Source organism: Cyclopterus lumpus, chromosome 22 (genome assembly GCF_009769545.1).
Source record: "Cyclopterus lumpus isolate fCycLum1 chromosome 22, fCycLum1.pri, whole genome shotgun sequence".
Classification (NCBI taxonomy): Eukaryota; Metazoa; Chordata; class Actinopteri; order Perciformes; family Cyclopteridae; genus Cyclopterus; species Cyclopterus lumpus.
Window position 1 is genome coordinate 2,035,447 of NC_046987.1, and position 23,428 is coordinate 2,058,874.

The 23,428-nt window shown below is 41.1% G+C and overlaps 1 long non-coding RNA gene across 1 annotated transcript in view; it reads right to left on the reverse strand.

Annotated features, from left to right (window-relative positions):
- Positions 1 to 23,428, reverse strand: part of LOC117751297 — an 830,737-nt gene that overhangs the window by 186,054 nt on the left and 621,255 nt on the right. The gene's annotated exons all lie outside the window — the stretch shown is intronic.

Here is a 23,428-nt window from a genome sequence, read left to right on the forward strand (position 1 = left end):
GTCATTGGATTTTAGCTGTTTGCTTAATAACACAGCCATGTCCGGCCTGGTGCTGGAGAGGGTCTTGAGTAATCCCTTGGTAATTAGTTGTCCTAAGCTTCCCAACACCAGAGTAATGTCCTCATTAAGCAATGTGAGTCCTTCACCAGCCACTGTCCATAATTGAGCTGGGAAACATTATTTAAGCCCATCACATGTTCACCCTCTCTTCTCTTTTACCACCGGGTCGAGCTCTTTTCACAGCACTCGGTGCTGACAGAGCCATGTACAACACACCGGAGGGTTATCATTGGATGTCGTCTTCCTCGCTTCCTTTCCTTTCACTGGTGGTTCCACAAAGCTTCTCTCTTGATTTGACATTTGGTTCCAGAAACCTGTTGCAAAATAGGAATAATGGGGAAAATCAGTCTTTTTTTGTATCCTCAAAATGCATGCACACTGAAGACTAAATCATTTACTTTCCCTTTCTATTCCCCAAATGCAAAGCGTTGTACATTGTGGGAGCGGAACAGTGTGCATACACATGACTGACAGATTGCTGGCATATTCCTCAGACACACAGCCAGTGGAAAAAAAGATATTTGAAGATACTGAGGGCAAAAGTGTGGGGAAATTGTGGGAAAAACACATTTATGTGCAGATTATGTGAGCCCTAATCTAACATGGAAACTAATACTATTCCGTCAATAACGTATTTGTCTCCTTCCCCAGTCGAAAACCATGAACCTGAACAAAGGGCACACAAATAACGGCCAAATTCAGAGGATGAAAACAAGGCAGCCAAAAGCATTATGTGAACAATGAGGTGAGCTAGAGAAAGAGGCAACTGGCTCGCTGATGAGCACCATGAATCTGTTACGCAGTCGACCCAGAAGGATAGTGCCCTGCCCCACAGCTCATCTTCAGGGTTAAAGAGGGGGTGTCAGAAACAATATTACCACAAGACTCGTTACAAAGCCAAATAATATGTGGTCTTAATGACGGCAAAATTAGACTTTGCATTCCTCTTTTCCCTGTATTCATTAAGTTTAGCCGTGCTGGAGGAGAGGAGGAGTGCCGGATGGTGATGAACGCAGTCTGTCAGCAGAGATAAGACGAGACAAATGTCTTGCAAAGGGACAAAACTGAGATCGATGTGGGCTTCTCGCAGCGGGGAAAAGTGCTCCTTAGCAGCACAAGGTCATGCGATTTAAATAAAGTGGAGAGATTTCCGCCAGCATCAGTATTAGTTGGCTCTCAAAACAAAAACCTCATTATTTAGGTGGACTGAAGGGGAAAAAAAGAAGGAAAAAAAAAACACATCAATAAAAGTCCCTCAACTGCTGCACATTTAAGTCCACTATCCGATGCAGTTCCAGTGAATGTAATGTATTATTAGTGGTTGTTAGCTGGGTGGTAGTGATGATTAATACAATGGCACCTGGCAGCAGCAGCAGCAGCAAATTGACAGATTGCATTGATTTGTGAACCAAGGCAGTTCAACAGTTATGTAATGTTCCTTGGGGGGCCAAACAAGGCATCAAACCGAGTCCAATTATGGTGACCCGCCCTCACCGCCTTATTTTACCAGAAGGGTCTCTGGCATCAATCTTATCTATGAGATATTTATGAATGTGGTCATGCAAAAACTGTATTAAATAAGACCGCGTGTGTTGTTGAGCAGCACTGCCCCAGTTTGGAGAGCACACTGTGGGCTTCTTCATTTGCTTCTCTCAGTCCATGTCAAGTGATGTAGTGTCTATAGGTTGTTCTCATGAAAAATAGTGTGTGACGGTATTATGGGGAAAAAAGTGTAGCATATACAATATTACAGTAGAGTAAATCCTAAATTGCTAGTTTTAGTTTATTTCTGGTTTTATATTTTATATTCATTATTTAGGAATAAGTTCTAAGGGGAAATTCCCTGGATTTTAAACATGGGAATAACAAAAAGAAAAGAGGTTGATAAAAGAAATAATGACCATGCCATTCTGCATTAATGCCGTCGTCTTACCTTAAGGAACACAAACAGTCTTGCTGCGGCTCGTCTCTCCGCAGACTGCTGCGCTCAGACCGGGCACAAAGTCCACATTATGCCCGCTGCGTCCGCTCCCAGCGCCCGCTGTGGCTTCGGACTGGTCTTACTGGGTTGAACTGGATCATTATGCTGAGCGGGCAACGTCCCGACCGAAGGAAGGAAATGAAGTTCAGGTCACCGGCGGTCTGCTCCGCATCGCTACCCCCCCCCCCCCCCCCCCCCACCCCCCACCCCAACCCCCCCGCCTCCCTCAAACACCGACAGCCTGAGTCTCCCGGCCGGCCGCGCTGCTCCGGTGACGCCGGTGAAGTTCCTCCGCTGCCCTCAGAGGAGGAGAAGAGGACATGAAGCAGCCAGGAGAGGAAATATAGAGGCTCCAAGCCTGACTCCCGACACTCCGACGATAGCAACCCGGAATGTGAAGTCCATAATCTGGGTAAACTGTTCAAGAGAGTGCTTGCCTGGTCCCTGCTGGAGCCCCGAGACTCTCTCTACGTCTGTAAAACGTCTCTCTCTCTCTCTCTCTCTCTCTCTCTCTCTCTCTCTCTCTCTCTCTCTCTCTCTCTCTCTCTCTCTCTCTCTCTCTCTCTCTCACTCTCTCTCTCTCTCTCTCTCCCTTCTCCCGGAGGTGTTTGTAGGTGTGTCTTATTTCTCCAGACTTTTTGGAGCAATTAAAAAAAGGGTTATTCATTTAAAAGATGTATTGTCTCTTTTCATAGGGGCAGCCTTGTGCTTAAACCGAACTATGGAAGGTACATGCAGTAGGATAATTACAGCAGGGCCAGATTAACCTCTTAAAGGCGCCCGAGGCCCCCATAACGCCCCAGACCATGAAGTCCCAGAAGCCAAACAGAATATCTATGCTAAAATATCTTGCCAAAGGTTTGCTTGCTTTGTAGTTTGATATAATTTGATTAAATACACGATTGTTTCACACTATGAACCATGTAAGTATACCAACTGAAATATTAAACAGACTAAAACTGGATTTAGACACAGGCTCTTCTGTGAGGCAGTTTATGGAGCTGAGGTTAAACTCTTAAGAACCACCGTATGGCTTTTAATATTCAATGGTGTTCTATATTTTAGATGTGCAATAAATCAAATTACCACAAAAGCAACTGTTACAAAGCAAACCTTTTCAGTAACACACCATGCTTTCTGTCAAGTTTTATGTCTGTTAATAAGCTGGCAAATACTTTTTAGGTGAGTCTAAATCTATCCCAAATTATGTTTTTGATATAGTTTCTTTCCACCTGTTGTTGATGTGGTTTGATATCAACACTGTTTTATTCCATACCCATAAAGACAAATATTTTGTATTTCTCTTTCGCTAGCTGGGAAATACGTTTTTGATGTGAAGAGGACATAAATCTTATTTTAGAGGGCATAATTGCAACTGATATATTTTTATATATTTTATATACACGTCTCCATAATTTCGTGTGATTGATTTGCACGCAAAAAAAAAAAACGACCACATTCACTTTCTGTGACCAGTTATGAAATGGAGTATATCGGATTAAATATAAGTAGTACTGTAGTTACACTGTGTACATGTACATGGTGGAGTACGGTGTGTAGGCCGTAGGGAGTAGGAAATAAGATCAATGCAGATGTTTCGCATGTGTTCTATATTTAAAAACTATGAATGCTGAATGAGACATTTGAATTCACATTTTTTATTTTTACCAACATGTTACAATTAACTTTCATGAAGTGAAAACACATTGCAAAAGGGTGAATGTTTGTGAGATGCAAACATGGACAACTGCAAGACCAGACAGCGGCCTGGTCGTGGTTTTGTATTCGTAGAAGTTCTGAGCCGACTCCATCCTCAGTTATCAAGCTCCTCTTTTATGGAACCAGCTTCCACTTTCAGTCCGGGAGGCAGACACAGTCACCTCATTCAAGAATAGACTTAAGACTTTCCTCTTTAATAGTGCTTATAGTTAGGGCTGAATCAGGTTTGCCCTGGTCAAGCCCCTTGATATGCTGCTATAGGCTTATAGGCTGCTGGGGGATGTTTTAGCATACACTGAGCACCTATCTCCTCTTCTCTCTCTCCTTATGGATACATTTACATCTCTCCATTGCACCTTATTAACTCTGCTTCCTCCCCGGAGTCATTGTGACTTCACGTCTCATAGGGTCCATTGGACCTGGAGGTGTCTGATGCCTGGTGAGCCGGCCTCCTGCCTTGGCCCTGCTGATGCCCATTCATTCTGTACACATGACATCTATTCTTCTGTCCATCTGGGGAGAGGGATCCTCCTCTGTTGCTCTCCTGAAGGTTTCTTTACTTTTTCCCGTGAAAGGGTTATTTTTTTTGGTGTTTTTCCTGATTCGATGTGAGGTCCTGGGACAGGGATGTCGTATGTGTACAGATTGTAAAGCCCTCTGAGGGAAATTTGTAATTTGTGATATTGGGCTGTATAAAATAAACTGAATTGAATTGAATCCTGCTGCTTGCAGAGCGCAACAGAAAACGACAGACGGCTAAACAAATTGTCTGCTGGCACTTTTTCTTTTTCTGTTTTACATTTTGTTTCAGCAGCGGTATAGAAAAAAAACTCAATAAAAAAGTGTTCCACATGAGGAAGCATGTTGGGTTAATATAATTCTTTTGAATTATCTTTTTTCTATATATGTAAATTTGATTTATAAATATATAAAAAAAGACTAAGTTATGATTTGCTTCACCAGTTTGTTGGAATCTTTAGTTTGCTCTCATTTGTACTCTGAGTCAAGTCGCCAACTTCTCCCAACAGTAATGGTGTGCGTGGTGCATTTCCTGTGGCAGACAGACGGTCCTATACTCGCAGTGCATTCTCCTTAATGAAGGGCTTCTGCTTGTAGGCGGATTATTTACAGCACATTCCGACTGAAACATCCAGCAGGATGATGAAACACACTCTGAGACGCCTGAACGGCTCCTACACGGGGTTGTTTGATTTAGAGGCCCAGATGAGACCGACTGTTCCACCTTCAGACAAACACCCAGACGGATTGGAAAACATCCTCAGACACGCACAGAAAGACCTAACTGAACCCTTAGCATAAAGCATCAGTGTACAGCTTTGACACGCCGCTATTAAAATAACTACTAACCTTCAACCATGCTCTCAGCAATCTTTGGTTTATTCGTACCCTCGAACACTCTCTGCCAAACACCACATCTGCTGCTGCCTCTTTTCACTCCAATCTATTAAATTAAAACTCAGCTAAATCTGTCTGTGGCTATAGCATGACGATGTTGCTGTAGCTCTGCTTGTTTGTGCTGTGTCACTGTAATCTGGCATGCGTGCGTGCGTGTGTGTGTGTGTGTGTGTGTGTGCGTGTGTGTGTGTGTGTGTGTGTGTGTGTGAGTGTGAGTGCGTGTGATCGCAGCGACCTGGACAGCTGCTCGGAGGATTCAGTGCAGACAGGGGTTGTGGAGTAATGGATTACCCGGATATGTGACCGGATTACTGGGAACTGTTTACAAAACAGAAAATTAATGGGCAAAACTACTTGTTGTAGGCATAGGGAACAGTTAGTTTAAAAAAAGAAGGAAAGTATTTAAATACTCGGCTTACAAGTACAATCTTGGTTTTTTAGGGAGTGCCTTCATACAATTTGGGGTTAAGTGTCTTGCCCATGGACACATTGACATGGACTAGCAAAGCAGATCGAACCGCCCATCCTGTGATTGAAGGACAACCCCGCTCTACCACTGAGCCACAGTTGCCCACACCTTGCCATGTAAGAATAGCAACATGGTAGCTATTTGAATGTTTTCACCAGAAGACGGTTCTGTACAGTGAATAGTTTTTTATTCATCTACCAGCGTAGAGTGTAGTTTTACACATAGGGTCCATTGGACCTGGCGGTGTCTGATGCCTGGTGAGCCGGTTGGCCCTGCTGATGCGCCCCCCCCCCCTCCTCTCTACCTCCTTCTGTTTCATGGATTGGAGTTCCATTCATACATTGTCATATTCATGTAATGTGTTTATGTAACTTTGTAAATGCTGTTCATTCTGTACACATGACATCTATTACGTCTGTCCATCCGGGGAGAGGGATCCTCCTCTGTTGCTCTCCTGAAGGGTTCTTCCCTTTTTTCCCTGTGAAAGGTTATTTTTGGGGAGTTTTTCCTGATCCAATGTGAGGTCAAAGGTCAGGGATGTCGTATGTGTACAGATTGTAAAGCCCTCTGAGGCAAATTTGTAATTTGTGATATTGGGCTATACAAAATAAACTGAATTGAATTGAAGCAGTCTTACCACTTGCATTCTCTCTAATGTCCACCAGGGGGCGACTCCTCTGGTTGTATAGAAGTCTATATAAAATGACTCTACTTCTCTCTTGATTTATTCCCTCAGTAAACATTGTAAACATGAGTTTATGGTCTCAATCTCTAGTTCCAAGTCTTCTTCAATACAGCATGATGTTCATTTAGTAATTTAGAGTCAAACAGACCATACAGCAGGGGATGCTTTAGGGCGGGGCTACAAGGTGATGACAGGTGCTAACAGAGCCATGTACAGCGTCTCAACGTCATTCTTCCACACTCCAAATATGTTCACTTCCATTCATTCACTGGTTGCAAAAAACCAAGATGGCGACGGCCAAATTGTCAAACTCAAGGCTTCGAGAGGGTAGTTCACAAACCGATGGGGGACATCACAATGACTACGTTCACTTCTTCTGTACAGTCTATAGCAGGGGTCAATAATAGGCTGCAGACGCTGTTGTACCAGGACCTGGACTTAAAACCGATAGATAATTAATAATGATTTAATTTTGACGGGTCACTTCTATTTTAATGGACACTCTTGTATGTTCATTCTTTTCTCTGGCAGTTGAAAACCAGTACGTCTCATTGCACAAATCTTTGGAGCAAATGTAACGACTAAGACTCCAATATGATCAAAATTCTAACACATTAATTCACTGCCCAACAATGATGTTAACGGAGAGGAGAATAGAGCTGAAATAACTGGTTTAATAACCACAGATAACGTCCCTGCACACACATTTTCTCTTTTTAGAAGATGGGAATAATATAATATTGTCGCTTTTTTGATTGGCCATTTTACACCTGAATTAAATTAATTTAAATATGCACGCCATTTCAGAGTCACATTTTTAGAAAGCTTTCTGTTATTTACGTTATTTATTTATTAATCCTTCTTTTACTTGAAATGGGAGAACAGTATACAGTTACATTTCAAATTTGACAATACATAGTGTTAAGATGTTATTCACTATATTTTTTTTATATTTTAATCAGTAGTTGACTACATACAGATGTTAATACAACTGTGAGGCTACTTCAATATATATGGGACTAAATCATCAAGTTAGATGTTCTGGAACTTTGCATGAGGAAGTTCTCTCTAAATAGATCTTGCCAAATTTTAATTGAATACCCCTGGTCTATGAAATAGCTACTGTGCTAATGTGGCTAACAGTACAAACTACTGAAAGAGCTATCAGTGTTTACCTGAAGGGGAAGTACTTATCATGGGAATATGGGGGGGTTTAAAGTGGTACGATGCATTATTATTATTATTATTATTATTACTCCACTGACATCAGGCCCCTTTGTTACATTTTCTAAAGCACTAGCGCATGGTTTACTCATAAAACCGGATTAGGTTTAGGAAACACCAAAAACATCATGCTTGGGCTTCAATTAAGTATTCAAACTTATTAAAATGCAATGTAATTTAAGAACAGAAAATGCTTCGGTCGCCTGGTTGATTGTCCTGTGTTTGTTTGACTCATCCACCTCTTTATATTTCCTAGTCTTTAGACTATACCATCTCACTCCTCTATTATTTTCTCTGAGTATCTAATTATGACATCTTATTCTTAGTGTGGCGTTCGTAGAACACACCACTCTGACCATGGGGGCACAAAGACGCTTCAGGCTATTTCCGCCGACTGTTTTGACTGCTGATTGGTTAAAGCCCCGGGCGAGCACTGCGTTGACCCCGATTATATATGTTTCTTTTTAACAGCCGATCCATAATTTGCCTGTAATGCAATGCCGCAGACATCGGTTGGAGCCCACACTCCTCCGCTGTACCTCAACCTTTAAGCACGCTGCCATTCCTCTGCATCCTCTACCGTTCATAGAAAAGCAGATCGCAGACAGACAGACAGAGAGCAGCGGAGACAACAACAACCAGGTTTCTGTGAGGACTTGGTGGGTGACAGGCGTTTCAATCAGGGTCGGGTTTCTTTAATGAGGACTGGGCTCAGTCAGAGGTGGATTATCCAGCAGGAAGAAAAAGACCAGAATCTTCCATCTGTTTGGGTTATTTTAGAGGGAGGAGACAGGGAATCATGTTCCACATTTCCTGGTATCGCAGGCTGGATTTAAATTGATTACATTAGAAAATATGATACACGAGCCTACTGATCAACGGTAAACATGACTACAAAAGAAAAATGTATCAAGAATAAATAGAGTAAAAATTCCATTAAGCAACTCCAAAGTCCTTCAATGTCCGCTTGAATGAGATACTTCGTGAAATATATATAATTCACAAAATCATATACATTTGTTGGCATTGATTGAATTCATGTTCAGCAATAAACCTGAAAGATTTTCAGTACAAAGTTAAAGATTTACAAGAAACCAAAAATATTTATACAATAAAATCTCAATATTTTACAAAAATGTATAAGAAAAACAGATTGACATTGGGAGGATAACGTTTTCTTATTCAAATACTAAACCATAAACTTTAACGAAACATCAGCCATGCAAAACATTTCTGAATATGGTAGTGCAACTTCCAAGGAAAGCCATCATATTTTGAGAGAAAAGTAGTAATAATTTGAGAATGAAGCCAAAATATTTTGAGCAATATCCTCTGCAAAAATCAGCAAACATTCATAATATCTGTATTTAAACAAATGTACTTTTTTTTGTCTCCCTAATCAGTTACTCTACTGATATTGCAGTAGCAATATTGCAGTGTAACAATTACTGTTTCTAAGCATCATAGTCCATTAGAAAACCTAATTTTACTGCAACAGGGTGTGACAGTTAAAAGTTCCTCACAGTATATAGACATTTTTTTAAATGTTTTATAGTGGACCTGATAATCCATGAAACCTTCTTTCTTTAAAAGCACATGTTACTCCTTCTTTATGTCTGGAGGTTTTATTTCCCTCCTTTCCATCAGTTGAACATGAAGTCCATAAAGGCACGATTATCCCTCACCTCGCCTCGCCTCTGTGAATCTTTTCTTTATTTGAAATCAAATTGCATCACTCCTTACATTTGAGCTGCTATTCCTTTTCACGACTCTGTCTCCAGCGACTCCCAGGATGATATTGTTTTCATCATTTTTCCTCCTCAGCAGGCATCAAAGGGGCTTCTCTGCCGAGGTCTTAGCCACTCTCTGAAGGCCACGCCCAGTCAAAGCATCCTTTTACACTCAATGACTTTATATTCTTTTATATATTTATATATTAACTCTTTTATTAGTTGACTTTTATGCCACATAACACTGGTAATGACCAGTTTAGCATAATGTGTAAAGCATAATGCATCAAAGCACACTAAACCGGACGAGTGGACAAAGTGAGGTGTGTGTGTGTGTGTGTGTGTGTGTGTTCCTTTGATTCTCTCATCAACAAGGCCAGTGAGACCCAAATGCCTTTTGATTTTAACCCCACATTGACACAGTATACTGGTATATTGGTGTGGACAAAGGCCACTTCCTAGTGAACTCTGGTGAGGTTCAATCGTGGTGTGAATGTAATGTGGACCAGTATTTATAATAATGTGGAGAGTATTTTGTCCACTGTGTGTGTAGTAGGAATGCCATTTCAACCTTATCTTATACATGTAATTATTATAAAATGTACAGTCTGTGTTGCAACTGTCAGCTCAGTGATTCAGTAAACCAGTGTTTCGCAAACCTTTTTCAATAATGACCCTCCTTTGAAATAGTTTTGTATTCATCTACCAGCGTAGAGTGTAGCTAAGCAAACCGTATCATGATGGGATTGCGTTTGTTGCAGCAGTCAACGAAGCCAATGATTTGTATGATATTTAATGAAAGGTTACTCCTCATTTTTCTTGCATTTTCCGACAGGTCTGACAAAGAGGTGTCAATTTCCCCTTGTAACATACTTTTCAAACTAAACTTTAGTCTTCGTAGGAAACAACTTAGTTAGGTTTAGGAAACCAACTAACTTAGTTAGGTTGAGGGAACAAAACAACTTAGTTAGGTTTAGGAAACCAACCAACTTAGTTAGGTTGAGGGAACAAAACAACTTAGTTAGGTTTAGGGAACAAAACTATTTAGTTAGGTTTAGGGAACCAAACAATGTAGTTAGGTTTAGGGAACAAAAAAACATAGTTAGATTTAGGGAACCAAACAATTTAGTTAGGTTTAGGGAACAAAAAAACATAGTTAAGTTTAGGGAACCAAACAATTTAGTTAGGTTTAGGGAACCAAACAATTTAGTTAGGTTTAGGGAAGAAAACAACATAGTTAGGTTTAGGGAACAAAACTATTTAGTTAGGTTTAGGGAAGAAAACAACATAGTTAGGTTTAGGGAACAAAACTATTTAGTTAGGTTTAGGGAACAAAACCACTTAGTTAGGTTTAGGGAACAAAACTATTTAGTTAGGTTTAGGGAACAAAACTACTTAGGTTTCGGAAAAGATCATAGGCCTACTGTATTTTTGGTTAAACTGAAGAACGCAAGTTACGTGATGAATACATCAACGCTGTCTTCTTCTTCCACCTCCCCCATTACATGCTTTGTGGGATACTTATGAATTACAGTGCATTCTTTTTTTTCATAGGTATAGCTAGGAACGCTGGCTGAGAACAGCTTGCGGCTGTTTGCGATTGCACTGAACAAGGAAAATATAAAACAAACAAAAAACATGTGGAACTTATTATAGAATCATTTGAGAGTGTGGAGGATGTAAAGCTGCGTAGTACGAATTTGGGAACGTTACAAAAGTTCAACGGCTCTCAACATGGCCAGTAGCTCCTAGCTAATAATGCTAACAGTACGAGCAACAGAAAACTGACTGATGGAGCTAACAGTGTTTATCTGATGGGGAACCGGAGGTTGGGCGCTACACTTCTGCAATGACGTCATTGGCTCTAACTGCCATATAAGAGCAGTTTGGAGGAGCAGCCATGACGGGAGAACCAGAACCACGTGGGGCAGACTGCCACACCATGCTGCAGTAAAAGGAGAGCTTTTCTGAAGGGAATCTTGACCTCGGAAACTGCTTTTGTCCAGAGGGATCACCAAGAATCAACACCAAATGAAAGTGCCGAGGCTTTAAGTCAAATTAGCAATAACACAGTGTAGAAATACTCTACAAGTCTTGTATTCAAAATGTTACTTAAAGCACAAACATATGATAATCAAAATATATGTAAAGTAAAACTACTTACTATGTCAAATGGAATATGATGTTTATACATTTCCCCACTGCGGGACTAATAAAGGATTATTATGACTCATTTCAAAATAATATATAATTGGATTACAACTATTCAATGAATTCATGTATTCATCCCTGTAATGATGCAGCTGGTACAAGTGGAGGTCATTTTAACTCCTCTTTATGCTGTTAAGTAGCTTGTGAATTTACCCCTGCGGACCACTAAAGTCTTTCATTCATTGATTATATGTTGTATTATCTATTTGAATTTGCAAAGTAAATGGTAAATAGACCTGTACTTGTATAGATCTTTTCTAGTCTTCCCCACACTCAAAGCTCTGACATCATTCACCCGTTCACACCCATTCACACACTGATGGGAGGAGCTAAGGTCCCACCTGCACATCAGCAGTAACTAACATAAACACAATCATACACCGTAGAACAGCTATAAAAGAGAGTTGAAGGCAAGATAAAATGTCAAACTTTACCTGGATGTGAAGAACCCTTCAGGAGAGCAACAGAGGAGGATCCCTCTCCCCGGATGGACAGAAGCAACAGATGTCATGTGTACAAAATGAACAGCGTTACAGAGTTACAACACATTCAATGAATATGAATATGATCTATTTGCCCGACCGTGACCCCACTGCACTCTTCTGGCTTCGCTAGGTGAAGGCACACCTCTTCCTGCATTGGTACTGAACATAGTTATGAGGCGCATGGTGCGAAGCGTGGAATTGATTATAAAGGATGTCATTCCATACTGGGCTGCGTAACCTCCTTCTGTCTGCCTCCCCACGGCCTCTGGGTCTTTTGCATGTCTTTGTAGTCTTCACTCCTGAAAGGGAGATTCCAGCACACATATTCATACAGTCACATGAAAAAATCTATGGAAGATTAAGAGCACATCTGGCCATGTTTGTGTCGACCTGATGAATATTAGTCAAACTATGACTTTCCTTTCAGCTCAGATGTTGGTCTCTACCAATGTCTGAGGGAGAGGGTCTGTTTAGTTGCTCAATGCTGCACTGTGTCCAGCAGCTATAGTCTCTATATGTGTACAGTGGCTTTTTAAAACCGTTTCCTCTGTCGCATCAAGGCTGAGGAGAGCAGTGAGAGTGAACATAAAGAACAAAGAGCCGATGAGTTGAAAGGAAAAAGAAAGCGGGGTGGATAACTGCAGTGTTTGCTGATAGCTCTCTCTCCTTTACATTACAGGCAGCCATTTGATCCATTGATAATACAAAAACATGAATTACAGCGGTTTTGAAAATAAACAAAAGTGAGAGGGGTCTTGAGTTGAATTGAATTATTTGACCGACTTCCTAGCGACCTGAGAATGATGGTTAATTTATTAAGCTTCAAACTCTGACGCTCAAAGTTTCCCTTTAGCGTCAGAGTTGGACGTGTCAGTTTCTCCTTGTTACATACATACATACAATCTCTTTAACATAGGTTAACTTTGTTTTTTTGGTTTACTCACAGAACAAAATGAAGTCATTTTAATTTAATTAATAAATGATTGTGGGTTGTGTATATTTATTGCTTTAGTTGTTTTTCACAAAAAGTCCTTAAACAAAGTAAACCCAGTCATCTCAAAGTGCACCAACAGAAAAATGGAATCTCTTTTTTTTGTGTTCACATTGTCAGATCATTTTAAAGGGACTTAGTTCTGGTCTCCCTCAGCTCTGCTCAGGTTCTCTTCCATAGAAAATGATAACGTTGAAGGCACCATGAAGATAGGAACTATAGTGTGAACTATGCTGGGACTGAGGCCCCATCAGAGCAGAAGTGGACCAGAAACGGATCAGTTCTCGTTCTATGTGAATTAGAACTGATTCCCTTTTTTGTTGGTCCAATTTTTAGTCCTCTAAGAGTTTTCTTTGAGAAAACACCCTAAGATTGTTTCTTACACGGAACCCTAACAGCGGTCTGCTGGGTCAACGTCCTATGTTTGGTTGTCCCATCTAACCTCAACCCTCCCATCCACCTTCTGTGGACTTTCTTGCTTTATACTACAGGTGCTCTGAGCGTCTAGTATAACGCATCCCCGGCTGAATTATAGTCTGGTGTCTTTAACTGATGGTCCATACGTGTTTATTGAACTCACCTTAAGAACTATGAAAAACAGAAATAGCAGTTGGTTAGCTTAAAATCTGACACGAAACAACAACCGTAGCAATCTAAAACAATATTTTCTCAAAAGGTAGCTTGAACAGGTACTAACCTTGTGCCCATATTGGCCTGGGGCTAAAACTAACACATTTGTAACCTTCTTATTTGTTTTTAATCACTATTTATTGTCGTTATAGCAACTTCTATAGCTTCTTACTAACAACTTCCGGTGCTGTTCCTTTAAAATAAAAGCGCAACCGGAAAGTGACAAAACTTCCAAAAAAGCGTCTCATGCCGATGCTGAGAGGTGCCTCGGTGCGTTCCATGATATTTGACACGTTGGAAGTGAGAATAGGTTTAAACAATAATTGTCTTTATCATGATAAGTCAACATTTAGAGATTCATCAGATCAATTAGACTTTTTATGTATTCCTTTATCAAAGCATTCCATCCTTTCATTTGTATTCACAACACAACATTTCCGTGTGACCATTTTAAAGATGGACTAGCTACCCTGGGATCAAGATGTTAAAAGTCTCTTTTCGTCTGTGTGATATGTTGCGGCACATCAGTGAGGGGAGGAACCAACGTGAATGAGGTGTTGGTATTTTGGTTGAAATGTGGTCTTAGACTTTGTCCAAGACCTCTCAGAACATATCTGTTTCTGGCACGATGTCACTGCCACTTTGTTGATTTTATCAACTGCAAGAATAATGCTTCAAATATCAATAAACTATTTGAATGAATCACTCAGTGGATGCGTTTAAATCAGCAACACATAATTTGTTGATTAGTTGCTCACTGGGTTTAGCACAGCTATTTCAGAGCAATGAGAGCAGTGATGTGATTGGCTGATCACCACACATATAATACACCCGACCCACTTTCACGTTCACTGCTGCTCTTACATTACGTTTCCATTTTTCATGAAGTGCGTCAACTCGTTTAAACAAAGGCAAAAAAACACTTCAAATAAGCAAAAAACTAAAAGTACTATACAGCTCTTCAAATGCGAAACTTCAAAATGTGCATAGAAAGACATTTATGGAAACAGGGCTAGTAGTGTTGTCCAAGTTTCGAGTGCTTCACACAAAAATGACAAAACAAATTACTTTCGTTTTGCATTGTAATTGATGCTGGAAATACGAACACACCTTTTTAAACTCATTTCATGACTAGTATTAAACTAAATTGAGGTGCTTTACTTCCAATAGATGCAATGCTTACATTATAGATCATTTAAGCATTGAGTTGACTTTTTAAGAACTTGCAGACAATTAGTTGGAGGACCACACACACAAGATATGATCTTGTGAAAGTAACATCAGAAGCAGTACAGGAAGAGAATGTACTAGACTGTGAATGACCCTCCATCGTCATCGTCATCGTCATCCTCTTCCTCCTCCTCCTTCTCCCGTGGAGAGGAAAGCAAGACAGGAAGAGAAAACATGTCTCCTCAAACCTACGAATAATTAAACTGCACTAACCCTAACCCTGGCTAAAAGTGACTACTAAAGTGAAACAAATAAAACATGCAACACAAGAGCTTGGTTAGGTTTAATCAACAAAAGTACTTGGTTATTTTTTTGAGAAACAAACTACTACTTAGTTTTGTTCAGGCAACCTTATGTTTACATGGACCATAAAGTCCCGTGTGACCAGGACCTGGATATTCTCCTGTTGGGAAATTCCTCAGACTCATATGAAAACTAATTTGAGTTATGTCAAGATCAAGCATAATCCACTACATAACTCATTTCCCTTGAAACATATTTCACAATGCCATTTTGTGGAATGGTAAGGTAGTTTTTAGGAGACAGTGATGGCCCACCAGTCATCTATCTGCTGGCCTGCTTTAGAGGATCTGGCCAGAAGAAAGCCTCAGGGCCGGAGCCCAGACGAGCTTGATCTAACATCCAGCTGAGCCTCAGACTTTGGCCACAACCCAAAGCGGAAGAAACGCAGGAAGAGAGAGGATGGGAAGGAAAACCAGAGGCACTGACAGATGGAGACTCTGAGAAAGGAGGGCTGGAGAAACCAGCACCAGTAAACAAGACTGGGAGAAGAGTGGAGCCAACAGTTGACTGAGGAGAAAATCCAGTCCTGTACTTTTTATACGTCCTCTGTTCATGTGGGTGGAAGAGGACCCTTGTTGTGCTGTCCATCTGTGCAACAGAGGAGGTTCATCCCATACATCACTGTACAATAACTATAAACCAGGTTCAATACACATCATGTGTATAGATAGACCACATTGTGGATTGACAGTGCAAAGCAGGCCAATTTATTTTCAGCTTTTTATTATTATTAACGATAATAACTTTGTGTATTATGTGTTCTCCTAACTTAACACCCCTTATATCAGGGTGAAAAGGGATACAATTGTGGTGGCTGTATTATTTGTTATATTTGACGTGTTTACCATCAATAAAATGTAGTTTTTTGAGATATTTTGGTGTAGTGACGAAATCACTTGAAACGGTGTGTATAATACTTTTTGCTTGCAAGTAGAATGAAATAAAAATTGTACAAAGCTTTTATAGTTAGGGCTGGCTCAGGTTTGCCCTGGTCCAGCCCCTAGATATTCAGCTATAGGCTTATAGGCTGCTGGGGGACGTTTTAGGATACACTGAGCACCTATCTCCTCTTCTCTCTCTCCTTTACATTGCAAATTACTAACTCTACTTCTTCCCTGGAATCTTTGTGCCTTCTCGCCTCATCGGGTCCATTGGACCTGGCTGTGTCTGAAGCTGGTCCTGACTCCTTCCCCCTGCTTCCTGCATCCAGCCTCTGGCCTGGACCTGGCTTCCTTCCCAATGGCTCTGCCTCCTTTTTTGTGCCTCTTGCCTGGCCTCATTGGTCTGCCCTCTTTCACAATGACTCCTGCCTGGTGGGCCGGCCTCCTGCCTCCATGGCCCTGCCCCCTGCCATGGCCCTTCATTAAATGTGTTGTAACTCTGTAATGCTGTTCATTCTGTACACATGACATCTATTGCTTCTGTCCATCCGGGGAGAGGGATCCTCCTCTTTTCCACTCCTGAAGGTTTCTTCTCTTTTTTCCCTGTGAAAGTTTTTTTGGGGAGTTTTTCCTGATCCGATGTGAGGTCCTGGGACCTCACATTGTAAAACCCTTTGAGGGGAGTTTGTAATTTGTGATTTTGTGCTATCCAAAATAAACTGAATTGAATTATACAGTCTAAGTAGCTATTTTAATCTGATTCCTGGTTGCACTAGGAAAAAGGTCAGGGGGGTCAGGAAACCATTGAGGATCATCTTCTTAGGACTCTAAATACTGATGTATAGCAATCTGAGTGGAGCTTTCTTGCTCTCTTTTTTCCCCCTTGACTCACTGTTCTTTTGCACATGTTGCAGCTTACCTTTACCCTCCAGCTCATCAGCAGCTCTCCGTATCTCTGGTTGCCTCCTTTACACCTCTGCATCGCACCAGGCTGCATGGCATCTATGTTAAGTAGGCCAGTGACTGATACTAATTCAAGCTGTATTAATGAGGTAGGATCACTTTCTGCTCCAATTATTTACCAGCGTGTTGGACCCGGCGATATAACTCTTGGTGAGGTGGCACCGAGCCGAGTGATGGGATTAATGGAGACTCTGCACCCTCAGATGAATCACATATGGTTTGTATGATGTAGTTCTGCAGTGACAAGCAGACTGGAGAAGAGTTTAGACCAAAGAACATGTTGTTTCAGTGGGGTGAACTTTCAGATTACATTTAGAGTTGAAACTGAACATGTATAACTGAAAATGTAGACCAAATGTAGACCAAAATCATATGTTATAAATTTTCCTCAGAGGGATTCATAATCTGTGCGCATACAATACCCACTGTAATTAGACCATCAACGGTAAGACATCTTAACATTAGCATGAGGAACAGAGGAGGACTCTTCCAGCACATGTTCAAAGTAACACTTTGATCAATAAACATCTATTAGGTATATGGATTAAAAAAATGTGTAGACTAGGATGCTATGTGTACTCTAATATCATCATTGGACATATCAGGGACAGTGTGTCAGTTTCTGCTTGTTATATGCATACAGTATCTTTTCAAAATAAAATGTAGGTTTACTTACATTTTAAGTTGACCTACAAAATAAAACTAGTAGCTTAGGTTGAGGCAACACAAGTCCTTGGTTGGGTTTAGTAAAGGAGAAGATTTGTTACATAACTGGTGTCTGGAAGTTACGTAGCAAAAATAGCAAAACTAAGGGTCAATAACTCAGCATTGTCTCATACAGGACATGAACAGCTGCTTTCTGGGTTAAAGTCCTTGTTTGACCCATCCAACCTACGAAGACTGCAATGCTTGTTATACCCAAAAGTTGAGTGTGTAATGATAATGCAGTTGTGTTTACATTGGACGCTTGAGCGTCCCATACAGATGCCAAGGGCCACTAATCAAGTTTGTCTAAAAACACAATTTCTTGTTGAATTTTTCTTTGTCATACTATCACAGTAGAAAGACACAAAATAGATGGCATGCTCCAGATGTTCTCAGATTGAATAGAACCACATATGTAGCAGAGTCCAATTGTATCTAAACCAGTAAGCAATCAGGACACCCCATGAGAGGACAATGTTGTAGCCAGAGGTGGGTCAGTCAGCTGGCCAAACTCGCTAAAATCAAATTGAAGTTGTTTTAACATGAATTATCGTTTAACAAAGGTCCCTTCCAGGCAGAGTTGTCATCCATGGCCAAAGAGAAATGATTTGATCTTACCTTAGCCTCCAGTCTGAGTGTCTCAGATGTGAAAGATCTGAAAGAGGACGTTGCTGGAGAAGCTCCATCAGTTTTCCCATGATGCACAGAAGTGATATAAAAAAGTTCCTGCAACAACTTCCAGCCAGAAGGAGATTTATGGACTGTGCGGTAGAGGAAGTGTTGGGTAATTCACAGCTGACTCATCACACGACAGAGTAGATGAATTGACGTGGTCCTGAGAAGCTGTGGAGCCAGCACCTGTCCTGTCACAGCCATACATCAGCATTAGGAAATCAGCCCCTCGGTGATCATTATTTATCTGGCACGGCTACATGGCCCCGCGGCCCTCAGAATAAAGCATGAGGGGCCGGAGATTAGAGAGCATTTAACATGCCGAGAATCAATGAAAAACGAAAGAGATAAGAAATGTTGAAATTCAGTATAAACCTTTTAATTTTTTAACCCACATAGATGATAGCGATGTAAGGATATAATTTCCTTCTTTTTTATTTTTTATTTTATTAAAATGAACATTACAAGCTCTTTCATTAATATTTTCTTGAGTTCTTTTGTAAGCTGTACAGTTCTTTGCATGTTCCTTTTCGTTTGTTCGCATCGGCCCTTGAATACTGACTGGTGTGAATACCTGAGTTCACGCCCTGAGATTCCTCTGAAATATCTTGAATAGGTTTCATTACATTACATTATATGTCATTTAGCTGACACTTTTATCGAAAGCGACTTACAATAAGTGCATTCAACCATGAGTACAAACTCAGAACAACAAGAATCAAGAAAGCCAAACTATCAAAATACCATAAGTAAGTGCCATTCAAGTGCCACTGAAGTGCTAATTCAATGTATAGTCGGAAAATATGTATTTTTTGTTTCCGGCGGAAGATGTAGAGACTTTCTGCTGTCCTGATGTCAGAGCTCATTCCACCACTGAGGAGCCAGGACGGCAAACAGTCGTGATTTTGTTGAGTGATTGTCTCGCAGTGATGGAGTCACAAGTCGATTGGTAGATGCTGAGCTGAGTGAACGGGCTGAGGTGTACGGTTTTACCATGTCCTGGATGTGAGGTTAGACCATGTCCTGGATGTGAGGTTAGACCATGTCCTGGATGTGAGGTTAGACCATGTCCTGGATGTGAGGTTAGACCATGTCCTGGATGTAAGGTTAGACCATGTCCTGGGTGTGAGGTTAGACCATGTCCTGGATGTGACCATGTCCTGGATGTGAGGTTAGACCATGTCCTGGGTGTGAGGTTAGACCATGTCCTGGATGTGACCATGTCCTGGATGTAAGGTTAGACCATGTCCTGGATGTGACCATGTCCTGGATGTGAGGTTAGACCATGTCCTGGGTGTGAGGTTTGACCATGTCCTGGATGTAAGGTTAGACCATGTCCTGGATGTGACCATGTCCTGGATGTAAGGTTAGACCATGTCCTGGATGTGACCATGTCCTGGATGTAAGGTTAGACCATGTCCTGGATGTGACCATGTCCTGGATGTGAGGTTAGACCATGTCCTGGATGTGAGGTTAGACCATGTCCTGGATGTAAGGTTTGACCATGTCCTGGATGTAAGGTTTGACCATGTCCTGGATGTGAGGTTAGACCATGTCCTGGATGTGAGGTTAGACCATGTCCTGGATGTGAGGTTAGACCATGACGGAACCCGATCTGTTCGCAGCACGGTACACAAGGACCAATGTTTTGAACCGAATGCTGCAGCCACCGGTAACCAGTGAAGGGAGCGGAGGAGCAGAGCAGTGTGGGTGAATTTAGGGAGGTTGAAGACCAGTCTAGCTGCTACATTCTGGATGAGCTGCAGAGGTTGGATGGCCTTAGCAGGTAGACCTGCCAGGAGGGAGTTACAGTAGTCTAGGTGTGAAATGACCAGAGCCTGGACCAGAACCTGTGCTGCCTTCTGCGTAAGAAGAGGATGTATTCTCCTGATGTTGTACAGCATGTACCTACAGGACCGTGTTGTCATCATAGAGATGTCAGTCAGACCTGCTACCTGTGTTTCAGATTGGGGAAACGAGAGGATCAGTTGGGTGTCATCAGCGTAGCTGTGGTAGGAAAAGCCATGCGAGCGAATGACAGAGCCGAGAGAATTAATGTACAGAGAGAAGAGGAGGGGACCCAGGACGGAGGTTCACCTGCAGCAGCTACAATAAGCTCTGAATGGAACCTGGTAAGAAATGTGAACCCTATCGGTTCATTCAACAATCAACACTCATTTATCATTTATCATTTATTAGGGTCCGTGTGACTGACGTTGTAAAAATAGCCATCTGATACAGACATCAAATTTGGGTTTCAAAAAAACTCTCTAGCGCCCCCTCAAAGTTGGACCGCCGATGCCCCTCAGCAAGAATGTCCAATGAGAATTCTTTGACACATGTCACTCTACCTACAAAAAAGCCTCTTAGATCCTTAAGCTCTGCCTACTTAGATTTTCCACCATTTTGAATTGTGTGAAAAACACAAAACTACTAGTCCGACACGCTGGGTCCGATTCAACCCAAGCCTTTTGTGGCTCATTATTATATATATATATATATATATATATATATATATATATATATATATATATATATATATATATCATCTAATCTTATCAAAAGCTATTTGATATCTCATTCTGTTAAGGTGATATGGACCAATACACCTCTTAGGAGTGTGTCTTGTTTTTCAATGCTCATAATTTCAACATTATTGAGACTATCACTCAAAACTTGCAGCATATTGCATCCTGTAACATGCATACAAAATCTTTGGCGTTTTAAACACTAGGGGGCGCTACAATAAATCACCCAATTTGGCAGTTTGTCTTTTTACATTTTTCGTTGTTTTACTTTTACACACTCCTCCCACAAAATCTATCCAATCATCTTCAATTTTGTTTAAGAATGATCTAACGACCTAAAAGATGAAACGTTATTAAAATGGTGAGTTTTCACCAAAAAACCTTGACGTGGCGTGGACCTGAATACTTTGTGCGATGTGTTATGTTATAGAAAGTGTTTGTAACACCATCCAATAGTGCCAAAAATAATCATGCATGTGGTCCAGTCCTGAGCACATTTACATGAAGAAACTTTTAAATTTGTCATAGAAACACCTACTGGGAAAAGAAAATTATATTTTTATACTACTTAAACCTAGTATAGTAAAACAAATATTTAGACAGCAGAGGCTCTGGCTCAGTGCCTGGGTTCTAGTTTGAATGCCTCTGCATCAGGTCGTCTGTACGGCCCATTCCTTTGAAGGAATGGGATATCTCTCAGACGCCTTTTCCTCACATTTGGCACCAACATCCACTTGTAGTCCAGGATAAACTGTTTAGAATTTGTGCGGGTCAAAGGTCACTGTGAACTCACAAAACACATTTGGGCCATAACTCAAGAACTGATATGCTGTAATTAAAACAATTCACACAAATGTGGAATGGGATGGAATTGGGACGTGATGACATTTTGGACAGACGGATGTGAACTGCTTCTTGAGACCAGGCTGAGAGCTGTGAGACCAAAAAGCGGAGCAGCCTTCCAGAGAAATGTCATCCCTTGTTGATATCAAATATTGAGCAGCTTTAAGCATAAATGCAAAGGTATCATTATCATTATACAGGTTTATATTGTGGAATATATTGTGTCTCCTGTTGAAGAGGACAATATAAAAACAATCATATTATTTTCCGACAGCAGCACTGAGCTGTCTGTCACTGTATATTGCAGTAAGTCTTCTCCAGAGCGATACAGTCAGATGATAGCAGGGGCTCAGTTGATGTTTGAGAGATATGAACCATCAGAGTCGACGTGCACACAGACATGCCACCCGTCAGGATGCACCAGCCTTCATATCCGATCCAAACCATATATATATGATATGACACCAAAAAAACATTTGCTGCCATACATTTGCTGCCATATCATGTGGTCGCTGCATTCAATGATTTCAGTGCAGTTGAATTCATCCAGGGAGAGCTGATATGACCAAGGCACATCCTGTACATTACACATGACATTGTTTTATACAGTTTCACACATTCTTACGGGGAACTACCCACCATAACAATATTCTATTGTCAACTTCTTGCAGTTTGAGGTTCAGTGACTTTCACAAACTTTGTAGTCTGTGTTGAAGTGAACGTAGAAGATGTCGAAACTATAGCCTGACTGATATCGGATGTCTTAAGCCGATGCTGGTATTTGAGATAACATAATACTGGCAGATGGTCATATCATTATTGGAGTGAAATACCAATAACTTTTTTTTCTCCCAGAGACTTTGTTCGACACCACATAATAAAACATGTTCAAGCTACTTTAATGATGTTTCGGGCTGTATAGCCAGCTTATTTTATTATTATTATTATTTTATTACCCTGTTTCCTAGGTCTTCATTATAACTTGTGGATTATCTGTGGTTTATGTGTCACTTCTTTAATGCAGGAAATCTCTATAGGTTTAATACCTGCACACACACACACACACACACACACACACACAGCACCTGAATACACATACACACTATTCCACACATTCCAGCGGCAAGCAGAATGGTTCCTTGCAGGGCCATGGCTTGGCTCTGGTCCAGATCCAGTGATAGAGCGCATAAAAGAAAGACTTGTTGTAATGAATGCCCTCTTGTGTGAGAAAGAGGCCTCCTCCATGGTCAGACCTGGGTTGGGGGCTTTTGTGGGGGTGAGCATTACTGCCTCCAGAGCTGGCAATCTCCCATTGTTATCATTATTCTCCCCACAGGAATCTGCCGTCCTTAAACAATTCCAGGTATTGTATTTTGAGAAATTGGAGTGGATGGTGTGTGTGCGTGTGTGTGTGTGTGTGTGCGTGCATGAGTGTGTGTGTGTGTGTGTGTGTGTGTGTGTGTGTGGGCCAGAAGGGGTGAGGAGGACAAATGAGGAGAAGTGACTGAGATATTTCCCCATCAAAGGCCCCACTGGCAGCTAAACTGTTTGCCTAGCTTAGCCTCCAGAGGCCTGGCTGTGTCCAGAGTTCACATACACAACCTACCGAAAGCCCACATCTGTTTAGTTTGGTTAATCTTTAAACAACTGGGATTGGACTTTTCTGTTGCAGCAATTTATTGAGCAAAAACATTCTCCAAAT